Source organism: Schistocerca nitens, chromosome 3 (assembly GCF_023898315.1).
Source record: "Schistocerca nitens isolate TAMUIC-IGC-003100 chromosome 3, iqSchNite1.1, whole genome shotgun sequence".
Taxonomy (NCBI): domain Eukaryota; kingdom Metazoa; phylum Arthropoda; class Insecta; order Orthoptera; family Acrididae; genus Schistocerca; species Schistocerca nitens.
The window spans coordinates 324,853,280-324,868,474 of record NC_064616.1 but is presented as its reverse complement, the minus strand read 5'-3'; the positions used below and the strand labels follow the sequence as shown (position 1 = coordinate 324,868,474).

Genomic DNA, 15,195 nt, shown 5'->3' with positions numbered 1-15,195 from the left:
ATCACCCCCACCCCCTCTCCTACCGTGCCCATCCCCGCCACGAGATGAAGTTACGTGTATTCTCAGCTGCACGTGTGCCCCAGCTAATCCTCCCCCTTCCCCCTCCCCCAACTTACCATAACGGCGGGAATTTCGAATTTTGGCGGGAAATTAAAATTGGCGGTATCTTTTCTGGGACTCTAACCTCGCTCCTCCTGTGAGGAAAGCCCAAGTGCACCCCCTAACACATGGAAACTATCCAGATGCGGGAGAGGAAAGTTAGGTTTGGTCGGGAAACTGATGCAAAGATCGATCCTGATTATGTAATTAGTCACAAAGATCGATCCTAATTACACAACTATATGCATATCGCTACACAAGGACGGCATAAAAGCACAACACACCGGAAAACCAGACGATACCACACAACTCGTGTTATCCTGTTGGGAAAAAATTTTACAATACCACTAGAAACTGACGCTAATATCTATCTTAATTACGTAATTAATCACAAAGGTCGGTCCTTATTACACAACTATATACATAGCGCTACACAAGGACAGCATAAAAGCGCAATACACCACAAGAACTGACGATACCACACAACTGGTGTTATCCTACTGGTAAAAAATTTTGCAGTACCACTCGAAACTAGTGACAGACACACTCAAACTCTACCCTACACCTACAAGCTGGCAGCAAAAAGGCTGGGATGTAAGGTACTACTTCATTGTTTTTGGAGGGAAATACGTTCAACTGATGAGATGCTGGTGTTGCACAAAGAGGAGTTTATAAACTGTATTACCTGTAAGAATACAGTATCTATCGCTGTTTGACGTCAGTGTTTGCTACAGATGCCTGCTCAAAAACCATCCTGCAGCCCAGGTAATCGAACCCAATACACACTATTACAACTAAAGGAAAAAAAGTGTCACAGTTCTATTTATACTTTGAAACTGTCGTGCAAACCAGCACTCGTAATGAATGGGTCATAATGCAGCACATGTACTGGGCGAAAATCATCGTCCTAAAAGACTGCAGAGTGCAGGGGTGGATGGTAGTTGAACAAGCGTTCTCCCCGGTAGGCGTCCGCCAACTGCCAAAAATCGAAGCTCTTTTCCTCCCTCCACCCCTCCCTCCCTCCCCCCCCCCCTCTCCAATAGGGGGACACATGCTCCTTCAAATGGCCAGCTGCTCCACTGACCGCATCGTGGCACGGGCAAGCAACTGTCCGCTCTTTGCTGCCACCCTCTGCGGTCGCTCACCACACTCTGCTTTCCACCATTTGGCCGCCACCTTAAGGCGATGGTCCTACACAACACAAAAGGGAAATTAAGTTGCATAACGCCGCCCATCTGGAGAACAGTCGCCCATCCAGAAAACAGTCCAGTTGGCCCACAAAACTCAGCCTTCCGCCTTAAGGCCATGCTCCTATGCCAGTAGCACGTATACAACTTCCATATGTGGTAGAATGGGTACACTTGATTTCAAACCGCAGACAGCATTTGTACCTGAAATTGTAACACTATCAGCGACTCGCGTGTGTGACTGTAGATTCAAAACCGCTTTTTATGCAGGGTGACGGTAACATAGGCGTTATCATCGTGTTTTAAGACCGCAGTTCTTACGCGAAATGTATGTTGTGGGCTGTAGAATTCCTCTGTGGTCAGCTTCAAATGTCATATCGCAATAGTGTTCCTCGAAAGGAACATTGTGTTCCCTCCATTGATTTCCAGTTGTCCTAGCAGGTGAGTGTAATCCGACTACTGAAAAAAAAAAATTCGCCATGCAAAGTGACTCTCATGATCAATTTAATTAATTAGCCTATCAAACGGATATCAATGACGTACCGCTTGGCGGGTGGAAGAGATGGCTAGGTCACCATGGAATGATTCTTGTCAAGCATTTCTTTATTTTCGTTTTGGCGATATATTTTAACGAAATTTCAACCTCCAACCTACACAGGGTGAAACAGGCTCTCACGATTTGTTTCGAAAACGCTAGTATGATATAGCATCGCACTGGTAAAAGGGACCCTGTCTTAGTGTACAAAACAGCCACGTTATCTTGAATTAAGGTTTATTGTTGTCAAACGTTAAATTAATGAGTTTGTTTTTTTACATGTGTGCCAGTGGCGTGAAAGATTGCCTGAAATGTTTGTAATACACATGTTAATGAGAGTTTATTTGCAGACACTGAACGCGAGAGATGCTCTCAGGTTGTGTAATTTGTTCAACAAGCTGGAAGAAATTGCTTAATATGGACTTTTTCTTTGGAGTTTAAATCCTCGCTTTTCCTTTACTTTGATGACGGTTTCGAAATAACATTCTTTGGTGATCGGTAGTTCTCGCATCAAAATAGTCGAAGTTTTCTTTCTGATTTTACACTGGATGGGCCTGTCTCTGCTGACTATTTGTGATCGGTAGCGGTACACTTCGCTGGACGTCACAAAACAGTGAGATTAGGCTGCAGTCGAATGTAAAAAGTATGTCAGTTTTGCTCATAAAACTAAAAGAAAATGGGCTTTACCTATTTTCGTGGAAAGAGGACATTCATTATGGTCGAAAATGTGTTTTGCTTTTTTTAATAGATGCTTGATTATAGATGCAATGATGTCAAATACAATTATTCTCCATTGCCAAACGGCAGACTGCTAGAGGCGAGGCGGAGGGGTGGGGGGTGGGGGTGGAGGGGGAGGGTATTTTAGATGAACAAGTTGTACTTGAGATGGTCGTCCTTTTATCTCCTACTTTGTTAGTTGACTATACCTGCTACTGGCATAGGAGCGTGGCCTTAAGGCGGCAGGCGGATGGCGGAAGGCCGAGTTTTGTGGGCCAACTGGACCGTTTTCTGTATGGGCAACCGTTCGCTGGATGGGCGGCGTTATGCTACTTAATTATTCCTTTTGTGTCGTGTAGTACCACCGCCTTAAGGTGATGGCCAAATGGTGGAAAGCCGAGTGCGGCGAGCGACCGCAGAGGGTGGCAGCAAAGGGCGGGCAGTGGCTTGCCCGTGCCAAGAGGCAGTCAGTGGGGCAGCTGGCCGTTTGAAGGAGCATGTGTCCCCCCGTAGCTGGATGGAGGGACGGAGGGAGGGAGGAATGGGGCCTCGATTTTTGGCAGTTTTCGGACGCCTATCGAGGAGAACGCATGTTCAACTGCCACTCCTTGTGCACTCAGCAGTCTTTAAGGACGACGATTTCCCCCCTGTACATGTGCTGCATTATGACCCATTCATTACTAGCGCTGGTTTTTCACGAAAATTTCGAAGTGTAATTAGAACTGTGACGCATTTTTTCCCCTTAGTGATGGTAGTGTATACTGGCTTCGATTACCCGGGCTGCAGGATGGTTTTTGAGCAGGCATCTGTAGCAAACTCTGACATCAAACAGTGATAGATACTGTATGCTTACAGGTAATACAGTTTTTAAACTCCTCTTTGTACAACACCAACATCTCATCAGTTGAAGGTATATCCCACCATAAAGACTAAATATAGTACGTTACACCCCAGCCTTTTTCCCTCCAGCTTGTATGTTTAGGGTAGAGTTTGAGTGTGTTGTCGCTAGTTTCGAGTGGTATTGCGAATTATTTTTCTGGTAGGATAACACCAGTTGTATGGTATCGTCAGTTTTTGCAGTGTATTGCGCTTTTATGCCATACTTGCGTAGTGGTATGCATATAGTTGTGTAATTAGCCCCTATCTCTGTGGGCAGACGTGCATCTGAGGAAACATGTAATGTCATCTGGGGGCGGGGGTGGGCGTGTTCGGCGGCGGGTGTGGGCGAGGGTGGGGTTGATTAATTGATCAACTTAATTAATTTGTATATCAATTTGATATCAAAATTGCGCTACAAACGCCAACCCCCTACTACTTCGTACTGAAATGTTGACGTCACACCTGCCTGTTAAAGACTGCTCAGATATCGTGCCTAAACTCATGCCATACACCACATCTGTTCCGAACGTTCAGGTGCCATATGCAGCACAGCTGTGAATAGGACAAACCTTCTCGTGATTTCTGGCCACACTGTTTATAGAAAGGAATGCATACACTCACCTACACACGCACACGCATGGACGAGTACCATAGTGTCCTCACTAAAGCTAACATAGCAGCAAGGTTATCTACGGTTAACAAAAGTTTATTACATGGGGTTAACTGAAAACTTAACAAATATGGTTAATGGTGGTGGTTAGTGTTTAACGTCCCGTCGACAACGAGGTCATTAGAGACGGAGCGCAAGCTCGGGTTAGGGAAGGATCGGGAAGGAAATCGGCCGTGCCCTTTCAAAGGAACCATCCCGGCATTTGCCTGAAGCGATTTAGGGAAATCACGGAAAACCTAAATCAGGATGGCCGGAGACGGGATTGAACCGTCGTCCTCCCGAATGCGAGTTCAGTGTGCTAACCACTGCGAAATATGGTTAACACAGCAGCGCTTACACAAGGACCAATCGATATACAGGGTGGTCCATTGATAGTGACTGGGTCAAGTATCTCACGAAATACGCATCAAACGAAAAAACTACAAAGAACGAAACTCGTGTAGCTTGAAGGGGGAAACCAGATGGCGCTATGGTTGGCCCGCTAGATGGCGCTGCCATAGGTCAAACGAATATCAGCTGCGTTTTTTAAAATAGGAACCCCCATTTTTATTACATATTCGTGTAGTACGTAAAGAAATATAAATGTTTTAGTTGGACCACTTTTTTCGCTTTGTGATAGATGGCGCTGTGATAGTCACAAACGTATAAGTACGTGGTATCACATAACATTCCGCCAGTGCGGACGGTATTTGCTTCGTGATACATTACCCGTGTTAAAATGGACCGTTTACCAATTGCGGAAAAGGTCGATATCGTGTTGACGTATGGGTATTGTGATCAAAATTCCCAATGGGCGTGTGCTATGCGGAAAAGGTCGATATCGTAGTGACGTATGGGTATTGTGATCAAAATGCCCAATGGGCATGTGCTATGTATGCTGTTCGGTATCGTGGACATCATCCAAGTGTCTGGACCGTTTACCGAATTGTTACGTTATTTAAGGTAACAGCAAGTGTTCAGCCACATGTGAAACGTCAACCACGACCTGCAACAAATGATGATGCCCAAGTAGGTGTTTTAGCTGCTGTCGCGGCTAATCCGCACATCAGTAGCAGACAAATTGCGCGAGAATCAGGAATCTCAAAAACGACGGAGTTGAGAATGCTACATCAACATCGATTGCACCCGTACCATATTTCTATGCACTAGGAATTGCATGGCGACGACTTTGAACGTCGTGTACAGTTCTGCCTCTGTGCACAAGAGAAATTACTGGACGATGACAGATTTTTGCACGCGTTCTATTTAGCGACGAAGCGTCATTCACCAACAGCGGTAACGTAAATCGGCATAATATGCACCATTGGGCAACGGAAAATCCACGATGGCTTCGACAAGTGGAACATCAGCGACCTTGGCGGGTTAATGTATGGTGTGGCGTTATGGGGGGAAGGATGATTGGCCCCCATTTTATCGATGGCAATCTAAGTGGTGCAATGTATGCTGATTTCCTACGTAATGTTCTACCGATGTTACTACAAGATGTTTCACTGCATGACAGAATGGCGATGTACTTCCAACATGATGGATATCCGGCACATAGCTCACGTGCGGTTAAAGCGGTATTGAATAGCATATTTCATGACAGGTGGATTGGTCGTTGAAGCACCATACCATGGCCCCCACGTTCACCGGATCTGACGTCCCCGGATTTCTTTCTGTGGGGAAAGTTGAAGGATATTTGCTATCGTGATCCACCGACAACGCCTGACAACAAGCGTCAGCGCATTGTCAGTGCATGTGCGAACATTACGGAAGGCGAACTACTCGCTGTTGAGAGGAATGTCGTTACACGTATTGCCAAATGCATTGAGGTTGACGGACATCATTTTGAGCATTTATTGCATTATTGTGACATTTACAGGTAATCACGCTCTAACAGCATGCGTTCTCAGAAACAATATGTTCACAAAGGTACATATACCACATTGGAACAACCGAAATAAAATGTTCAAACGTACCTACGTTCTTTATTTTAGTTTCAAAACCTACCTGTTACCAACTGTTCGTCTAAAAGTGTGAGCCATATGTTTGTGACTATTACAGCGCCATCTATCACAAAGCGAAAGAAGTGGTCCAACTAAAACATCCATATCTCATTAAGTACTACACGAATATGTAATAAAAAATAGGGATTCCTATTTCTAAACAACGCAGCTGATATCCGTTTGACCTATGGCAGCGCCATCTAGCGGGCCAACCATAGCGCCATCTGGTATCCCCCTTCAAGCTAGACACGTTTCGTTCTATGTATTTTTTTCGTTTGACGCTTATTTCATGAGATACTTGGCCCGGTCACGAACAATGGACCACCCTGTATATAAAATATGGCAGACATAAAAGTGCTGAATGTACATCCTCTATTTGTAAATGATGCGAATATTTAAATATTATGAAAATTAGCTGTTATGAACGAAAAACTACCTGTCTAAAAACAAAAAGGTATAGCTAAACAGACAGTTATGTCTTGTATTTATATTATGACAATGAAGATGTCTAAGAAATCTAGATGAAACTTGTTTTGCTACAAACAACAATAAAAGAAGGTTGATAGTTATTCTTATCTACAAGATGGACAGTAATACCAAAATTGCTGTACGTGAAGATGTACTTGGTGCGGCAAGTTCTCAGGAATGTACATGGTTTCTACCTTTCGCCATAACAAAGTTAAACAACCGTGAGCAACCGATGGCAATATCAGTGGTGAACTTCTGCAACATGATATATCATATAAATATTTAGAAGTGTATTAGAATATTTGGAAGTAACGTTAAGTAGCGATATGAAATATCATGACCATACGAAATCAGTGCAGTAGTGGCGAAAACAAATGTAAGGCTGGGATTTGTTGAAAGGTTCTTCGAAAGTGCAGCAAAACTGTAAGGTCTGTCGTATACAAGACATTACTGCGATTAATTCTAGAGTGTTATTCCGGAATTATCAGCCTTTATGAAAAGAAGAGAAGAGATATTAAGCCGCGTACAGAGGCATATTCGCTCGATATGTGAATGGAATGGGACAGAAAATCGATAAATTTAACGAAGTACGCTCCGCCATGTTTTGTTTCGGTCTTGCGGAGCAGGTATGTAGATAGAAATAACTGACATAATCGTTAACACTCACTCTTAAAGAGTAAGAAACAAGTTTAGTCGCAGGAAGAAGACAGATGGCCTTTAATGAGACTAAAGAGGCATATGAATCAGGTTGGTAAAGTTATAAAGCATTGTTAGGATGATTTTGTTTCATTACAAGTGCTTTAGACTGATTGTGAAATGTGACCCAGGAAATTACGTTATCTATTAAATTTCCATAAAGACGCCATATTTCAATAGATGGAAACAGGGATGTGGTATTGGTAATAGGCAAACGTGGGGATGGGAACTTCCCTCGCTCGAAAATCTCCAGAGAATAGTTAGGTCCTCCGGAATCTTACAAAGCTTCCTGACGGAAAGTCAATAGTGGTTCAAATGGCTCTGAGCACTATGGGACTTAACATCTGAGGTCATCAGTCCCCTCTAACTTAGAACTACTTAAACCTAACTAACCTAAGGACATCACACACATCCATGCCCGAGGTAGAATTCGAACCTGCGACCGTTGCGGTTGCGCGGTTCCGGACTGAAGCGCCTAGAATCGCTCGGCCACACCGGCCGGATAAAGTCAATAGTGCTGCACTGATACAGGTACCTATGATAATGAGAACTGTACTTTGGAAATCGCGGCAATCAGTCTGTTGTAAAAGACCGAATTTAATGTTTATTTACCTTGGCTCTGCTTTAACTTTACATTCAAGCTATCGCGAAGAAAACCACTTATAATAATGTAGAATCAATCCTAGTTCTGATGATCTTCATAAATACTGGAAAACTATAATTTTCAATCAGTAAAATTATGTATTAGACTTTCCATAATTTGGATGCTTTATGTATCGTTTATTTGAAAACTTCCAGTATAACTACGTAGTCAGAAAAACACGTTATACTAAAAACGCAGTTCTTAATGAAGATAATGTCTACATTATTGAGATTGAAGTCTCTCGTGACGACATCCTAATATAAAAGATTCTTGGTATCCTTTCCATACCAGATCTGAGTAAAATCTCGACCGTTCGAAGAACTCTTCCATCGTCTTTGTCAGAGACAAAGAAGCAGATTTCACAGTGCAAACCGACAATATTTTATACATATCTACATTATACTTAATTTTGTTCTGTAAGTAGTTAGTAAACTTGAATTCGACGCAACATAGCAGCTGATTTTTTTAGACTTTCTCAAAGGCCCACTATTTCCTCTTTGTACGTATTAATATGCAGTAAAATACTGTATTAAGTAAAAATAAGTATAGATTATAACGTGTGGTCCCAGATTGGAGCAGTCCTACTTGTACGGCGCTTTTTCAGCAGCTTGCTCAAAAGTTTCCTAGATTACTTCTAAGAGCAGCTTTTCTTTTGGTCTTAAAACGCCGGAGGTATCCAATTTCACAAATTTTTCACGGAATAAAAAATCTAATCTGGTTACCAATAAATGAACCTTATTCGTCTTATCAGGAGCAACGACGCTTAGTCTCCAGTGTATGGAGGCACTCGTTAACCGACTCACGTTCCTCTTGCTCACGTCGGTCTAACAATCGGGCTGACGAGAAATAAGACGAGTTCTACCTCGGGCATTGTACAGCATTAGTCCTAACAGTTTTCATATGTCCTGTTCACCGAGAATAGAAGGCAAAAGCTACATTTGCGATTCAGCGTATGGCATCATCGGGCAAGGAGTGGTATGTTGTCGTTGTGAGTGTAAGGAACATGTTTATCTTATCGAAAGTCTCGTGAAAAAATTTTTGTCAAAAAAAGTGTCGGGACTTTTTCGAGATTCTCACCACATGGGTTCTTGTGTCCCATTCCTAATTATCCCGCGCTTTCAATTGTTCCTGTAGCCATACTTCGCCAGTTCAGTGGTATTCCGTATGTTAAACCGAATATTCTGGACTCGGTCTCCGAAACGTAGTCATTGCTTCCTCTCTGATCCGCCTGCTCACCTTGATATGTCACGCATTAAACATGGACGAGACTTCAGCTGACAGTGAGTAGTTCGTGACGCTATTCCAGCCGTCACTACGACTGAATTTTGGATTCGTATTGACGTGACCCGGAATGTCACTTCTTGAGATGCAATCAAAGATTGATTGGAAACCACGGCGTGCAGCATTTGTATAGAACTTGGAGGCTACAAAAATCGTGAGTTTTTACATAAAATAGTTTTATTGCTCCGTAAAAAATCATTCTGTTACATCATCATAAGTTAAACACTGCCTTAATTTTATTAATTTTTCATGTTTTCACACAAAATATTGTATGTAAATCACTGGTAGTTTTTAGAGAAATTTCAGAAGATTATTCAAGGACGATCAATAACACTGACACCGGAGACTCGCAGTAGCCAGGTAAGGCGTACAAAATCGTTGTCACATACTACGAATGGTAGGTGAATATCTGTGTCAGTATACATACTGCGTAATGTAACACTGCACTCATTATAGGATACACACGATCATACATTATTTTTAAAATCGCACCAGAAGGAATTAATCATGTAAGAATAAAAGCGCGACCAAAATAACTCAAAGAATCCCTGAAGATTTGGCTACATAAATTTAGCATCAATTGAAGTGGTGTGGTGGATAAGGAAGTAGATTTTCATTTTGAAAGATCAAGATTGAAACAGTCGTTCGATCATCCCAATTGAAACTTTCTGTGGTTTCCCTAAACTACTTCAGGATATTTCGTGGAGAATTCCTTTGAATAGGACATGGCCAGTTTCCTATTGTAGCACTGTCCAACTCTGCCAGTTTAAATAATGAAAATCTTTATTATGATATTTCTCTGGAAAGATTCTATGCATTTACTGTGAATGTTGTACGACGATGGTCAAATGCCGACAGAAAAAGGAAATGGAGCGTTTTACGGAACAAAACATCTTTTTTTATCTCCAACACTATTGTCGACTGTAAGAAATACCATGTGTGTGTTTCATTCAAATAAATTTAGCAATTATTTTGTTTTATGCAACCTCAATAGACAGCTATCCCCAGAAATAGTGGGATTAGGCATCAAGACTTTATCCCAGAAATAAAATTATCAAGTTTTCGTTTGCCTGTTTTTGCTGAATCATGTTCTCCAAGAAGCATACTCGGGTCTGTTGCGATAGTGAGTAATCCATTATGACAAATGGTTCAAATGGCTCTGAGCACTATGCGACTTAATTTCTGAGGTCATCAGTCACCTAGAACTTAGAACTAATTAAACCTAACTAACCTAAGGACATCACACACATCCATGCCCGAGGCAGGATTCGAACCTGCGACCGTAGCGGTCGCTCGGTTCCAGACTATAGCGCCTAGAACCGCACGGCCACTCCGGCCGGCCCATTATGACAATCCAGGTCAGCACTGACATTTTTACTAGTTTGCTTTCTTGTCTATCTGTCTCTCTTGTCCACGTAGCTACCATAGAGGTTGGGGGAGAGGTGAAAAGGTTGGTAACGTCAGATAACTCGGCTACCGAGCAGGACCGGCGTGTTGTGCGGGTAGTAGCAGAATGCATCCCAGGCAGTATACATGGAAATCGATGATGGTCGTTACACGGCACTGCTACATGTGCGAGCAGTAGTATTGCCTCTGTAGCGTTGCCCTCGCGTCGCCGCAGGTCTACGCCCGCCTTGCTAGCCAATTTGTGGTGGCGACCACAATATAAAGCTATAGACGAGATGCCATAAGAAGGTCACTGACATCTCGCAGCTCTGTTGCCCGCTTTCAAATGCGAAGTGCTAAGGGTTGCAGACGAAAACAGTACCCATCCACCGAGCTGTGATAACACTGAGGCATTGGTACAGAGATGTTTGCAAAATCACTTTATAATATTGGTTGAGGTGGGTTCGCGAAGATGCCGCACCCAGCCCGCTGCAGTTGTGAGGGATGAACTTATGCCAACTCAACTACAGGTACATCACAGCTCTGCCCTCGCTCTCATATCACTCTCATTATACGCCATTGCTTTGGTACCACGTCCACTAAGCCTTAGGTTCTTGCTCTTGAATCACATTTTAACTTCATTATTCTGCCATGCCATCTCTGTCGTTAGTTTTCCCCTTATTGATGTCCTCCTGTTCACGCTCGACTAACTGCTGTTGACCAACTCGGCCGGTCAGCCTCACTCTCTTGGTTCTTTGTATTGTTTCGAGGCAGACCCCGGTCACAGTAGTTTGCAACAATAATATAACCTCATTAAAATGTTTAAAATCCACTGAGGAATTTCTCACACACGACTAATAAGCAGAATATAATTATTTAAATAAAAACAAAATTTTAATAAAACAATATTAAATATGACTGAAAATTATAAAATAACCCCATACAGAAAGTTTTGAAAATTTGTGATTGTGAATTTTTAGTTACTATGAGTATACTTGTAAGATTTAGATTTATAACAAAAAATTCGGGGCACATGCAACAGATAACAGTTAGAACGTGAGCTATTCATACTGCAGTTATGTAGTGCTTGCACCCCACATTTTTCATTACAAATCTTACAAGAATTTTCATAGCTAATAAAAATTCACTATCACAAATTTACAGAAATATCTGTATGGGGTTAGGAATCCGTCAGGGGCTAGGAGAAATTACTTTATACTGTATAGTTCAATTTAAAAACGTGTTATTTTAAAAAATTATTTTTATCAATAATCATTTTACGAACAATTTATTTTCCTGCACGTATGGTTTCCTCAGTGGTGGGCGTGAATCAAGACTCTGTCACACGATCTGAAGATGATTGGTGATCCCCAAAACTAATAATTTCGTACCAGAATTGTAACTGTATTGGGAAATAAATTATTTTCTGCACTCAAGTTAGTTTCGAGTTCCATCTCGGGTATTGATTTGTATTTTGTATGTTCCGTTACTGTGTGTACCCTCATGCATAGTAACTGCATTGAAAATAACTGAAATGAGTACAGTTTATTCAAGATGACTGAGGACCTGACGTCAGTTAGTTGGTGGCGGTCACACTGTGAAAAGTTAATTTAAAAAAGAAAACTAGTGTTCTAGATATTCCGAATTTCATCACTATCTCCAGACAAATGCTTCTTGGGCTACCTAAGGAATGAATCTTCCTTTTCTAGTGCAGATCTTCCTTTTTTCTCTCATTTATGATGGGTATTGTGTATTATATTTATATATTTATTGTCGTGGAGAATTCTCACAGAGATGCATAAAGCAGTACAAGTATATTAAGAACCCTACAAAGAAATAGATACAATTTATGTTTTAAGAAAATTTATTGAAACATTACATGTCACAGTGAAACAAGATGCGTGGGAATATTGGATCTGTTTTTCGTGTACACTCATTTCTTCTTCTTTCGCCAATCGGTCGCATAAAACCACGCGAACTCCACAAGTATTGGCCTTCTTTTTACTCTAGAAATCCTCCATCCACAACGAGAGTGTGTCCACTTCTCCACTAAAGTGTTTTGTTTGGTACTTCACGCTTCTTCCTGAAAACTATGTATTTCTGTGACTCTTTTGATTGCATCTTGGCACAGTAAATTTGGCGCACCTGATTCCGTGTGGTCTTTTACTGTATCGGCTGCGTTCAGTATTATTACTTTTTTGTAAATAATGTCTGCACCTAATGGTTCAGTTTGTCTCATCCCATACTTGCTAAGTGTCCTATTAGGCGGATTCTTCGTTTACACACTGTAAACGCTGTTTTAGAGATTTCCCTACTCGTTTCTGCAATAATTCAAGTTCTTTTTGCGCCTCATTGACGTTATAGGCAACTAGTGATATGGCATCTTTGACTTTAGGTGTTAGTCGGTTTGCTGGTGCATCGGCTCTATCCGCTCTCTCACACTTATTTAAAGTGCACAGCTGAACAGTAGTGGGGAGAGACCATTCGCTTGTCGTGCTCATGTGTCTGTTTTAAATTTTTTGCTCAGTTCTCCCATAAATTTCACTTTTCATTGTCTCTGTAGGTCTTTCCTTTTCTAAATTTGTCATCTTTTGATCTAATCCAGTTTCAGCCATAATTCCGGGGAGAGATTTTCGGTGTACTCTGCCACATGCTTTTTTGCAGTCGACAAATGCAATGTGTGATTCATAAAATCAACTACTTCCTTACGGGGGTCAGCACCCATTTCTTTTCTCGAGGCTATCTGTTTTTTCACTCTTGTTATTGCGTTATCTGTGCAGAACTGAGCAACAGTAGAGAATGCTCCTCAATAAGAAAAAACGAAAGTACGTTGATATTTATTAATATGAAGTAAGATGATGAAGCGATTTTTAAAATTTTTCGAGTTTGTTTGTATGTTTTTAGTAAATTACGTCGCTGTAGAAAGTAAATACGGTTTGTCCAGTTTTAGGCAAGTATAGTAAGGAACAAAAAGCTGAGCGCTGGAAGCGGAATGAGACGCGGGAAATGGCCGCTCTGGCTTCTTTCTTTCTTCCGTTCTACTTTCGCTCCACGCCGGTGAATAACACTGAAAGAACGTTCGTTTCCAAAGACTGCACGACGGCGGTGACGCACTTCGGGCTGCACCTGACTCACGCAGCCCCTCCTACAGGGCTTTTCTTCGCCAACACAGAGAACTTCCGCTTCGCTTTTAAAACTAAACAGATGTTTTGGAAGCTGGACTGTAGCGATGTCTTTCTCTCCATTACCAAACATTACTATTTTACTACATATTTACAATTAAATTTTTGCGAATCGTTTGGGAATCGGGATTTACATACACGGATGAACCAAAACATTATGACCACTTGTTTAATAGCATGTTGGTCCACCTATGGAACGCAATACACCAGTAATTTTGCGTGGCATGGATTGGACAAGTGCTTGGTAGGTTTCTGAACGTACGTGCCACCAGGAATCAACGCACAGATCATCAGGCAACTCCCGTAAATTAGGCGCCGGTAGTTGTGGAAGCGGCACTGGTTCCTTATAGCGTTCCAGATGTGTTCCATTCGAACCATTTTTTGAATTAACGTGGCGCTACAAGAGGAAAACAAAGATGGGGCACACCGCGACTAGAATATGGAAAGCAGGCTGTAGAGGATACGATACGATGTAGCGGTGCCTGTCTTGTTTCAGTGCCTGTGATGTTCAGAAGTGTGAACCGAAGTTCCTTCGGGCTTGCGTGCATATCGTAAGGAACATGCAATGTGGCGACCACTGCCGTTATGAAACACATAAAATGTATCCGCAGTTGCGAATAGGACAACCATCATCTGTATAATGAAATTACGACAGTGAAAATTTGTGCCGGACCGGGACTCGAACTCGTATTACCCACTTAACCGCGAACGGTCGCCTTACGTTTAGCCTATCCGAGCACGCCGCACAGCCAGGCCCAAACTTCCATATGCCATCGGCCATGTGTCCACAACCTGAACACGTACATTCATTAGGTATATTCCCGTACAGGGGAGATATTTCAATTCAAAGTCGCTTGCCCAGTGTCGGCATTCCACTGTCGTCATTCCATTACACTGCTAATAGTTGCAATATTGGCAACTTCGAAAACATTTCATGTAGGGCAATAAATGGTCGTGGCCGTTGTTCCGCGTATCGTGCTACACACTTTTTCAAATTTGTAAAACTTGGTAATGCAAACTGACAGCGCACAAATAACTGAAATGTAACAATACTGCACCGCTGACAAACCTGAAATGACTAAGAGCTATCGGAAATTATCCGACAATTTCCTGAAAAAAACTTTACACTGTTGAAAAAAATTCTATATCAAGAGGCTGACTTACACTGTTAGTTCTGGGTGGAATCCGAATTATGTTAACAGTGTTTTCGCCCGTCTGTTAAAGACAGAGGTGGCCTTATGTTCAGACCATGGGTTCAACAAAAATAATGAATTATTTTCTGTAGTTGGTAAGAAGACGTTTTGGATGTAACGTTAAAAATTATTCTCTCGCATTTTTCGAGATTTTGCTACGTCGATTGCAAGATTTTTGCAACTAAACTATCCTTTTTTGATATTTTCGGTCTTAATTTGCATTGAGCTTCCTGTAGGTAGATATAAAGATGCAGAAATAGTAATTCACAGA

The 15,195-nt window shown here is 41.9% G+C and overlaps 1 protein-coding gene across 1 annotated transcript in view; it reads left to right on the top strand.

Annotated features, from left to right (window-relative positions):
• LOC126249589 (uncharacterized) overlaps positions 1-15,195 on the top strand; it is a 644,174-nt gene that overhangs the window by 88,802 nt on the left and 540,177 nt on the right. The gene's annotated exons all lie outside the window — the stretch shown is intronic.